Raw genomic sequence first — 12343 nt, 5'->3', positions numbered from 1 at the left:
GATAAAACTGCATCTATTTGCATGTGAATACCTTGAAGAATCCACTAAAAACATTTTAGGATTAATAAGATAAAGTTCTATGGACGCTAAATAAATTCACAGATACTTCACTTAATCCTCTGAAAAGATTATTTCAGTAAGACTTTTTTTTTTGGAATAACATAATAAAGTTCATATGTGCACTCATTAATATTTATTTTGTTTTTAACAATGGCTTTAACAATGGCTCATTGCTAGCTGCACACAAGACTAGAAACATACACTTATATCATAGCAACAGCTACAGGCAAGACAGATTAGGTTGATGGTGACCACTTCTGGCCTTGATACTACTGTCTCAGATCCCCAAAACATTTGCCTTAACTTTGATGCCACATGTCAGCATTTTCTTCTCTTGCTTTTGATTTACCTTCAGCAGATTTCTTCTCACCAGTAACATCTCAATGTTGGCATTGGTTTTAATCCTTGCATGAAAATTGTAATACTTTTTTTTTTTTTTTTTAACATTTTCCCAATTTCTCTACTGATATTTCCTGGGTCACAGGATTTTAAAAACATGTAAGTGTCCTTAGGAATGGTGATAGGAAATTTCTGCAAGGATATATTTTTTTCTTTGCAAAGAAGAGAGGATGTAAGAAACTTTCTCTTAACTGTGTACTTGTTGATGACATACCAGAAACAGCTGATACTTAGTAATAAAGCTAACACAGAGAATGGATGAGGAAAAAAAGATATAAAGAATCTGACTCCTTGATGATCTTTTTAAACTGTATCAATCCACCCTGAAGCTTACTCAGCTTCTTGATTTCCAGATATATGAACTTACCCCTTAGCTATTACCGCATAACAAACCTCCCTCAAACTCAGTGGTTTAAAATTGAAACTATGTATTCAGTGTAAAGGTATAGTGTGAGCCATTTTTGCTAGGCTCAGTTTGGTGGTTCTAGTTTCAGTCAGCAGCTACCTGTAGTCAGTAATGAGTCGGGTGTTGCTGATTTTCACTAAACTCTCTCTCATTCTTGAAACCTTGGCTAGAACAAATGCAGTGATTTGGCTCTCTCCACGTCATCTCTCTTCCTCCCAGGGTCTTATGCAAACTTGTTCACATGGCAGAGGCAAAATTCCCAAAAAGCAAGCAGAAATTTTCAAGACCTCTTGAGGCCGGTGCTACAAACTGGCACAATTTCATTTATGCTACATTATTTTGGCCAAAGCAGATTTGACTCAAGAGGTAAGGAAATATATTTCACTTATCTATGGGAGGAACTACTAAGTCAAATTGCAAAGGGCATGGATAAAGATTGTGAAACGGTCGTGTCTGTTTTGTTCTGCATGGAAAAAGTATCCATGCAGAAATTTCCTATCACCATTCCTCAGGACACTTACATGTTTTTAAAATCCTGTGACCCAGGAAATATCAGTAGAGAAATTGGGAAAATGTTAAAATGTAGATCACAGTGAAATTATAAATTCCCTTACAGTGTAAGCAACTTTGAACCAGGAGTTTTATTATTTACTGTACACGAAATCCTAATTGATCTGGTTACTATCAGTTTTTGTGCATATCTATCTTTGATAATATTAAAACAATGTTAAAATTGAGATTAAAATAGAATTCCTCCCCCAAATCAGTTCAAATATTAATTTCCCAAAAAGGTTAGAACAATTAAATTGATAATTCAAAAGCTAGATATTGATATTTTTCTACTTTTTTCTGAATGAATCATTATGAGTTCACTAAAAGTTTCCATTGAAAACAAAACATTATTTTAAGGTATTATTTTTACACTTGAACGGGTTTTAGGATGAACACTTTACCATGAAGACACATTTTACAAATGGTCCAGAAGATAAATGAGAGTAGCTTATTATCTTTGTGAAATTATAGTTGTTTGCTATAAGACCTATCAGACTTCCAGAATGTAATAAATCAGAAATAATTCTCAGTCCTCTTCAAAAAATAAAATACATTACTGTCAGAAAGTAACAATCTTCTAATGTACTCTTTAATCAAAATAACACCAATTAAAAGGTAAATAACTGACAAAAGGCATTCAAAAGTAAAACCAAATGGCATTCTGCTCTTTCAAAGACCTGCAAAACATGCAGTATTACTGAGAGCTTGCTAATATTACCATTAATTTGTTGGTCATTTTTCTGACCACCTATTTTCAGACAAAATGGAATAGCATAATGCATTAGAATCTATGCTGTAATAGGAAAATAATAAAGATAACCTGACTTATAATCCTGTCTGATGCTTAAGTGAAGTACCTGTGAAAATACTTTGTAAAAGGTGGCAATTTTATATTCCTTTTCAAAGTTCATTCTATTCAGTCACAAAGAGCAAAAATAATAAATCTGTGTTCTCAAATCTTCTTCCTTCACTCACAATGCTCTCTTCCCATTTCTATTCCTCTGTCAAAAATGACCTATTCTGACACTTTTCCTGTGTTAGATAATAGGGTCATTGAGGCTGGAGAATCTATCTGTAGTTTCGTTGAGACAAAAAGGACATGCGTCAATTCCCATCACTTGAAAGATCACCTAACTCATACCTACTGTCTTTGAACTAAGAACACAGTTGATTATTTTTATAGGCTAAAATAAAAAGCTCCTTAAGAGTGCTCCATTCTTAAGAATTAAAAACTGGACCAGCAAGACCTCAGAAAACTTAGATTCTGGCTCTATAATGAACTCTATAATTATTTATGGAGAATAGGACAAAAAAATCAGTGAAAAATGATGATACCCTTGGGATTTTCTAAAATTTTATAATTTCTCCATTCACCCAGGAGGGTACTCATTATAAAAATGACTGTTAAAGTTCTACTATGAACTAGTCATGAAGGTGTATACAAAGATACATTTAGCCTAGTCCACGTCACTAGGGAGCTTTCAGTTACATGAGGATGGGAGTGAGGCAAAATATATTTACATAATTAACTACAACTGCACTTTTGAAATAACTTCACTATAAGGAAGAATTAAATATATGGTGTAATTGGGCACAGGAATCATCAGATGTTATTAATGACAGAGTTCTCTGGATTCCTGGAGTTACAAATAGAATAGAGCTAACTTGATTCCTAAATGTCTAAGCATCAGACCACTGGGGTTTGAGATGGTCCTGGGATTCCTCACCTAATTAAAGTCACTCCACATTTGAGTTTTCTAAGGCGACACTAAACTTAGTAGAGTTCTGTTATTCATTGTACAGTAAATAAGTTGTAATAGTAATGATGATACCAGATTTTTAAATCTAATGATGATTAATAGGTATTACTCTCTGAGAAAGTTATAGGCATTATACTGAGCATTTTATGCTTCTTATTTAATTCTCAAAATAGCTCTTGGAGATAGTTATTAATATCATCACTTCAAATTTATAGATGATAAAATGAGGTCCAGGGAGGTTAAATCACTTACCAAAAATTACACAAATTACAAGCGGAAAAGATGTGTCAGGAGTGTACCCAAGGCAGTCAGCTTCTAGAATCCCCATCTTATCCATGGCCAGTCCTTTCCATTATTATACCCCAGCATATGGCTCTCACATTCACTATGGATACCCTCTTCTACATTCCCACTCTTCCCCACACCTCCCTCTTTATTCTGTTAAGGCTGCTGATAGTACTGATAATAGTATGCACATTAAAGATGAATACCCTTGGCCCAAAGTTATCTACTGTGTCATGCAGCCTTGTCATTTTCCTTTATTAAAATTTGAGTGATGGAGAGAAATTATTTTTATTTCGCATATTGTTGTGAGGCTTAGTGAGATAATATGTAAAATTGACTTGTAATCAAAAAGACCGCATTAGCTCCGTTTCCTGAATATGGTACTTGGTCTTCTCCAGTTTTAGGTCTTTTCTTACCTTTTTTGGCCTGAATGATCTTTCCAATGAAATAATTCCTCAAAGTATTCTCAATGTGGAAAACACTTTAAACTACACAATTCCTAATCATCCTTCAAATTCCAACTTACATTTCACTGCCTCTGTGACCCCATGATTTTTATTTTTTATTTTTTTGCCTTGACACTGAGGAATTAACCTCCATCCTGCATCCAGTGAAACTTATTATATATGCCCCCTCTCTTAGGTTGGGATTACATTCTGGTAAGTTCATTGTAGCTTGAAAATATCACAAGTCAAAAATGCATTTACTACCGCTAACCCACTAAATATCATAGCTTAGCCCAGCCTACCTTAAATGTCCTCAGAACACTTATATTATCCTACAGTTGGGCAAAGTCATCTGGCGACACAGTACACTGTAGGGTATTGATTGTTTACCCTTGTGATCATGTGGACAACTGGGAGCTGCAACTTGCTGCCACTGCTCAGCATCCTGTGAGTACTGGACGCTTTCCACTGAATGCTCTTGCTTTTGCACCAGCATAAAGTCAAATATTGTCAATAAAACCATTTTAAGTATGGAACGGACTGTATTGGCACTTATACATGGTTTGCCTTGTAGGAAATGTATGACTTTCTCAACGGTGTCCCCCTTGCCCTCTCCATCAGAGCCTAGAATGGCAATTAGCTTAGAACTGATGCTCCATAAAGGCTTATCAAAGCTATTTTTTTTAGTCTCTAAACAGTGGAAGATTAATATTCAAAGCAGGTACATACAAATCAGGATGTTCTTGTCCCCTGCAGAGACTCACTGACAGAATCAATTGTTAGAGGACAGCTTTTACTCTGCTGTCTTTCTTACTTTGTGGACTTTAATAGTGCTGAGGAACATTTTCTACATTATATTATTATTCACCTTTACTGCTGTTTATAGTTTGTGTAGAGAGAAGAGGGCAAATCAACAATAAGATTATTTTTACAGAATAAGGCAAAAGTTACTCCCGGTCTACTGACTCAATCATTATTTTGAGTTCTTAACAGTCATCTTACTTCTTCACAAAATGTGGTCATACAGTTTATTGTCTTTGTAATATTATTTACATTAGCAATATTTGTTAAACAATGCTACTGCAGGTTTACCTTGAAATCTTTCTCTCTCTCTCTCTCTCTCTCTCTCTCTCTCTCTCTGTGTGTGTGTGTGTGTGTGTATGTGTGTGTGTGTTTATACATGCCTGTGGGGTAATGTGATAATTTCTGAGTGTTTATAAGACCTATAATATTTAGTAAGAATTAAAGTCTACTTAATATTGTGAAGGTTACGTGACTGGGAATCACATAACAAGTTGCTTAAAAATCTGTAGAGAAAACAATCTGATACTTAAGAGAGAGCCACAATTAAGCAATCTTTGAGACAGATTGACAGATAAGGTCTTCCACACTCTGACCTTTATCTATATTTTCAGCCCCATTTCTCAGTATTTCCTCACATTAATTTCATATTCCAAGTTAGTCTTAACTGCCAGTTTTTCTGCCTCCAGCATTTGAACATAAATCCTAGAATGACTGACTGCACCTGTCAAAAATAAAAATCCTATGGCCCAGTCCAATTGTTACCTTTTAAATCACTCAATAGTAATTACTATGTATTGTTTTGCTCCTCTCCTCATAGTACTTTAAATCTCTCATGTTATGTCTCTCATAATAATAATCGTAAAGTTCTAAGCAATGTCAATCAATTTTCTCATTTAATACTTGTATTAACCCTAAAAGGAATGTACCAGTATCTTGTTTATTTACAATGAGGACACTAAAGAACTTGCCCAGTAACACCAACTTGTAATTGGTAGGTTTGGCAAATCTGCACCTCTAGAGACCAAATTGTTAACACTACAGTGCACTAATATCCTTATAGTGAGTGTTATTGTTGTAATTCGTATATTTTATCCTTGGTACTAGGCTTTGTGTTGTTCTGAAGCAGAACTTGTATTTTATTTATTCTTTTTGATATTTAAGTAATTTGTATTCTTAATTTTTAGATAATATATGCTCTCCAAACTGAATTGTGACTCTATTCAAATGTCCTCTTGCCTCTGAAAGCCTGCAAGGGGAAATAGGGACAAACTAAAGAAAATACTGATTAATTAAACCATTAGCTCATAGAACATGAACTCTCCTACGGTTGTTAAAGGGAAGCCTAGTTATTGCTATTCATTTTTACAATAAATTTATATTAGCATAGTTAAAAGTTGAATTTTCCAAAATGATTGAAAAGAGCAGAAAACAAAAAGAGATTCAGAATATACTAGCTAAACCTTCTTGAGACAAAACATTACTCAGATGGGTACTGATATTAAACACATCTAAATATCTATGTTTACTATATTCTACAAATACTCAATAATAAAGTAATTAATATAATAATACTCTATATTCTATATTACTATACTATACTATGCATTCTAATTACTATATTCTACAAGTACTCAATAATATAGTAATTAATATAGTAATATTCAAATAATATAGTAAATTTTTTTTTTTAGATGGAGTCTCACTCTGTCTCCTAGGCTGGAGTCCAATGGCGTGATCTCGGCTCACTGCAATCTCTGCCTCCCAGTTTCAAGTGATTCTCCTGCCTCAGCCTCCTGAGTAGCTAGGATTACAGGTGCGTGCCACCACACCCAGATAATTTTTGTATTTTTAGTAGAGACAGGGTTTCACCATGTTGGCCAAGCTGGTCTTGAACTCCTGACCTCGTGATCTGCCCACCTCAGCCTCCCAAAGTGTTGGGATTACCGGCGTGAGCCACCACACCTGGCCATAATACAGTAATATTTTATACATTTTATTTTGAAAATGATGAAAAATAAACAATTTTTAAATTGGCAAAATATGGTTATAATAATAATAGAAACATATCACTATTGCCTACGATGTTGATTTTTTATGTCATCTATGTTGGCATAAATAACTTGAAGAGTTTTATCAAAGGGCATAAGTAACAAAATATTAAATGAGAAAAAGAAAATAAGAATTGATGCTAACAGAAACCAATCAGTGTCCTAAGCTACAAAGCATCAACTGAATATCCTGATGTACTGTGCAAAATTAAGAACATGGAAAGCTAGACTGATTTTTATCACAAAAGAGGTAACTTACCATTGCATCAAGAAAGATTTAAAATTTTCTGGGACTAAATACTAATGTACATTTTTCATTAGGTATGTTATATAATTGATTTTTTGAGAGTAAAAATGCTCAACTACAAATTCCCAACAAATGCAAAATCTAATTTATACTAAAATTTTTGCTAATGGAGAATGTGTTCAAACTATCTCAGTGGGAATACGTCTACAAGAAATATGAGCTGAAGAGAAGAAACCCATGCATCCTGAATATGTAAATATATAGGGTTTTATCATATAATTTGAATCAAGTTAAAAAATGTGAATGTATAGAAAAAAAGACCTCGTAGAAAATTTTCTCTAAATATCTTAGGTCCTTTCAACTTTCACTAGAAGTTCCCCAATTTGTGCTCAAATCTTTTAAATCATCATTTTAGGCTCCAACTACATAAAAAATATTTGCTGTTCTCTAATACAGTTATTATTTCATGGCCTTATGTCCTTTCACGTGCTTTTTTAATGGAAGAAATACCCATTCCTCACTATTGTCATCCTGTGGAAAGTTGATCACAGGCTCTTTGAAAAGACCTGTGATCCACAGGTAAAAATCAGCTTGTTTCTCCTCTCCTATTTGGTTATATGTTTTAATGATAACATTTTGGTAATTATATTAATGTTAGTGTCCCTAAAATGATCTGTAAACTCAGGGACATGCAATACATGTTGCTCACTTTCAAAGAGTCTTTTATATACAGAATATATGCATAAATGCATATCGAACAAATGACTCTATTTCAACTTATTAATATTTAAATCACATTATTAAAGAAGACTGGACATAATGTTAATCTGTGAAAGTAAATTTTAGGTGAAACCAAATGGTTCAAAAAATGGATACAGTATAGGCATTTGCTACTAAACTGAGAAGACTAACTCCTTTCTTGTAATATTGCATTTGATAATGTTTATTAAATTCCTGTTATTTACCAAGCAGTATAGTTGGAGGAATCCCCATGCCACACCAGAATGCAGCATGGGTGAAGAATAATTTTATAATCTACCAGATACAGGAAAAATGGTCAATACATTTTGCTGATCATCTACTCTAAACATCAAGCTGATAAATCTTTTTTAAAACTTTTTCTCAACAATCAAAAATATTATAATATCAGTACTCTACTCTGAATTTTGTTAAAGGGTGATCTCTATGGAATGACTATATGCACTCCAAAATGAAAACACAGTTGAGAATCCAAAGGTTTATACAGACAGACATTTAGAAGCAAGCTGAATCTCCAGTCGCCCCAAGTTCTTGACTGTAAGCCCTACAGAGAAGGCAAAACAAAGAGAATGAAAGTAGGGGACAGGTAGGGAAAAGAATTTCTTCATGTTACTTGAAAATGCTTGTTTATGTGTCTAATCATTCCCTTTGCTTTGCCAACCTTAACTTTTAGAACTAATTCTCTGAGTCAATCTCTGAAATTGCCATTTCTTTTGTAGCTTGTCATCCTCTTTCCCAAGGGTCTGCAATTATGCAAGACAGGACTAAACTCTAGTCCATACAGAGAGTAGTAAGTTTTACCTCTCACCATCTCCATGAGCTGTCTTCATGATTAGGGGTTAGTTAACTGCTTTGAGGGGGGCAAAGTACTATTTAGAAATGAGTACTATTCACACATAGCACATGCTCCAAGTATGTTTTAATGTATGGGAGCTTGGGGGACAAGATTCAGAAATGTATTATTTCTTTAGATTATTCTGAAGATCTTATATAAAAAGATACTACTTAGACTACTTACAGGACTTCTTAAATAAAACGGTTGGATCTGACATTTTAATATTTATGTTTGAAGATTAATTTTGGAAATAGAACTTAATAACAAAGTGAGTTACGTTAATATAATTGTTTTTAAAAGCACTGCAGATAATTGGCTAAAATTTATAGAGAAATTTTTAAATTTTCATTAGTCATTCTTTAATTAGATTTAGAATATAACCATTTTAGCTAAGAAACTGCTAAGAAGCCATGTGAGATGTCAACACATGTCAGATTCCAGGTGAATATAAAATCTTGTATATAATCGTACATTGTGACTACTTCTACGTGTACTTCAGATAACAGTGTATGTATATATATGTATATGCTAATATAAATAAATAGTTCTTACAGATAAGGAAGCCAGAAAAGCAATGTCTATAATAGAGAAGTCAGTAAGACAAATTTATAAATTTATGCTTTTATATAATCCTAGAATGTCATGATGGAAGGGAATTTTTGGCTCTTTTCCAGGCATTTACTAGTCAAAATGGATAATGTAAGGCCTGGAATGGCAAAGACTGAATGTCACTCAATTTTCAGGTCCAGCTTTAACAAAATCAGGGCTTCACACAGTATATCAATCTTGCCACTATTGGCCTTCCCAAACTCTTCTCACCATAAAAATTATTGAGTACTTATTTATTTGTATAACTTCTTTCATTTATTCCCCAAAACATTTTTGAGTGAAAAAACCACCCAAAACTTCTAATTTATATAATTTGAAGATATTTTAATTTATGAATGTGTTCTAATTACCAGATGCTCATGCCTATAATTAAAGGTAATAAATAGCTCCATTAGTCTTAATCTGATTGTGAAAATGCCTATAGAAGAGTCGCCATTCTTTTGTTTTATCCACATGTGATCTGAATGCACTTGCTAGACTAAACTTTCCTCTTCTCCTCACACTTTCCCAAATTTCCATATCCTATCAAATGTCAAAGGAAATCGTGAAAGCAAGTGTTTCGTCTGTTACCTTGAAGTCAAGCTGTTAACAGTTCTGTGTTCCTTTTCCCTCAGCTGTGTACTATCCTGAGGCGGTCTGAGAAACAGAAGTAATAAATAAACAGGGAAGAGAGTTATGTACGATCATTAGAATTTTCACATATGTTTCAGTCCTACAGTGACAATGCTCTGAAAAGCAAGACAGTTCCAAAAGTAGCAGCAAGTTATAGCACCTTCCTTTGCTTCCCAAAAATGTACTTACTAAAATTTTACAGGATCTTTTTTGATATTTGTAGAAGGCTTTTCAGTCAATAACGAATGCCTGTAACTGAAGATCAAATCTGGAGCTAGAGGATCCACACTACATGTTTTACTACAAATAGAAATCCCTGTTGCTGTAATGAATAAGCTGTATTTATTTATACCTTGGCCATGAACATTTTGAAAGCTGTATATTCAGCAGTGACATATGGTGCATTGAAGGCCTAAAAATCTATTTGTTTTTAACAGAGATGTTCCTTGGCTTTCTCTCACTGTTCATGTTACTAGAGGCTGCTGTGATAAGACTATTTTTATAGAATCTCAAAATAAAATTCTGATAAAATACTACACTCTTTAGGAGTTCCTTTAATAACATAATCAATCTACTGCTTCTAGAAATGTGATTCAAATAAAAGCACACGTGGTTTCATATATAGCGCTCTCTCTTGATATTAAATAAATTTAAATTCCAGAATTATTTGCTAGAGTTGGAAACTTCCACTCATTGCCCTAGTTCCTTTCCATAAATACACCATAGAAACAGTAATTCTGAGATAACTATTTCATAGAGGTCTCAGATTATCAGAGGGTCAAATCTGGACTGCTAATATTGCTATTAATCTTCCCCTGTCAGTAACAGCATTCCTTCTGGCAGCCTCTGCATCTTACAGATGCTTTATAGCTCAGTCACCCAAAGGGATTTCCAAATTTAAAGGTATGTTTTTTAAAAAAAATGCAGTGGGAAAAATGTACTGTAATTTAGAGTGAAGGAGTGTAAGCCATTTTCTACAAAGTCATTTCAAATGGAAATCACTGTTAAAGTGTGAAGTCTTTTTTTCAGCTTGAAGAAACGTATTTATTTTTGTGGATAGAGTATCACAACATATTATCCATTTTTGTGAATTTAGCAAGCTTTATGATAATTATGAAAAGCAGCAGCAAGTCATCCTGAAATTACAGAAAATGTCCTTTATTAGATAAGGACACTACTCTCTCTCAAAGTCTTTAGTAATTGCCCTCCTCTAATTTTTTCTATTTAGCTGTTTATTTGATTTTAAAGCGACGTTCATAGCACTGTAGCACATTAGACTGGAAAGGAACATTGAGTGCATCAAGCTGCAGATGAGGAAAGCAAAACATAGAGACTTGGAGTGATTTAGGCAAAGGCAGAGAAATAACGGCTGAAATTCATTTTCTTCTGGGTGTCTTATCATTAAACGATCTAACATATATGCTTCTATTTTAGTGAAGTCATTTAATGATACAACATACACCTCTCTCATTAAATTATATAACATATGTGACTCTCACAAAATAATTTTTGGGTTTTAAACAACAATAAAATTGATATTGTGACTAACAAAAGTGCCTAAACATCTTAAAGCCATTTTGTTTTCTAGATGTTATGCCCTATATTATAAACCTGATCCTATACTTTTAATACTTTATGAACATTTTGGCAGTCTATGCTCAATATCTTTCTTGAATTTCAAAAACCATTCTTTTGAATTTTATTATCAAGAACAAATGAAACAATGTTTCTCTTTCTCCCCCATTTTCTAGGGAAAAAAGCCAGAAATGTTTAGTAATAGAATAGTGTTAGGAATTTTGATAACCTGTGTTTCAGTCTTAGTTAAACCACTTTCTAACAATCTCCAAAATGGGACGTGGCATAGTGTAAAAGCAATAACCTGGAAGAAATTATTTAAATTATCACTACTCATGATTCAAATTCTAGATCAGTAAATATGTGGAAACTTCATGATCTCTTGTTGACATTAAATCTTTTTTAAATGAGAATAATGATAACACTTTTACCAAATTTTTAAAGAGTAAAAGAATTAGTTAATTGGAAAACATCTGGAAATTATAAATATCTCCAAATACCAAAGCTAGTATTCTGAAGTGTGTGTTAAGAATTCCAGATAACTTCTAGAGTGTTTTTACCATTTCATTTTTAAGAAAATTTATTTTAATTCCCATATGTCAGGCATCATACTAATGAGTTAGGATGAAAATTAAATATAATATAGTTTCTACTCTTAAAAGAGTATAACCTACACCTCTAAATGAGAAGCATTTAAAATAAGTAAAATGAAGTGTTAAGTAAATGACGATGCTAGCAAAATGCCACAAAAGGAAGATTTTATAATCAAATTCTAGTGAGTAAAACAATGAGACTGTAATATGGGCTACATGAAGAAAGTTTTGTATATAGAAAACTCCAGAAATATTGATAGTACTAAGATTTATTCCACACTTTCTAGATACTATGCTAAGCATTTGGAAGGTATTTCCTGATAAAAATAATGATTTCAATTTTGCAAAAGAGG

This window comes from Mandrillus leucophaeus, unplaced genomic scaffold (assembly GCF_000951045.1).
Source record: "Mandrillus leucophaeus isolate KB7577 unplaced genomic scaffold, Mleu.le_1.0 Scaffold224, whole genome shotgun sequence".
In the NCBI taxonomy this organism is placed as follows: domain Eukaryota; kingdom Metazoa; phylum Chordata; class Mammalia; order Primates; family Cercopithecidae; genus Mandrillus; species Mandrillus leucophaeus.
Note: the sequence above shows the minus strand (reverse complement) of the source record.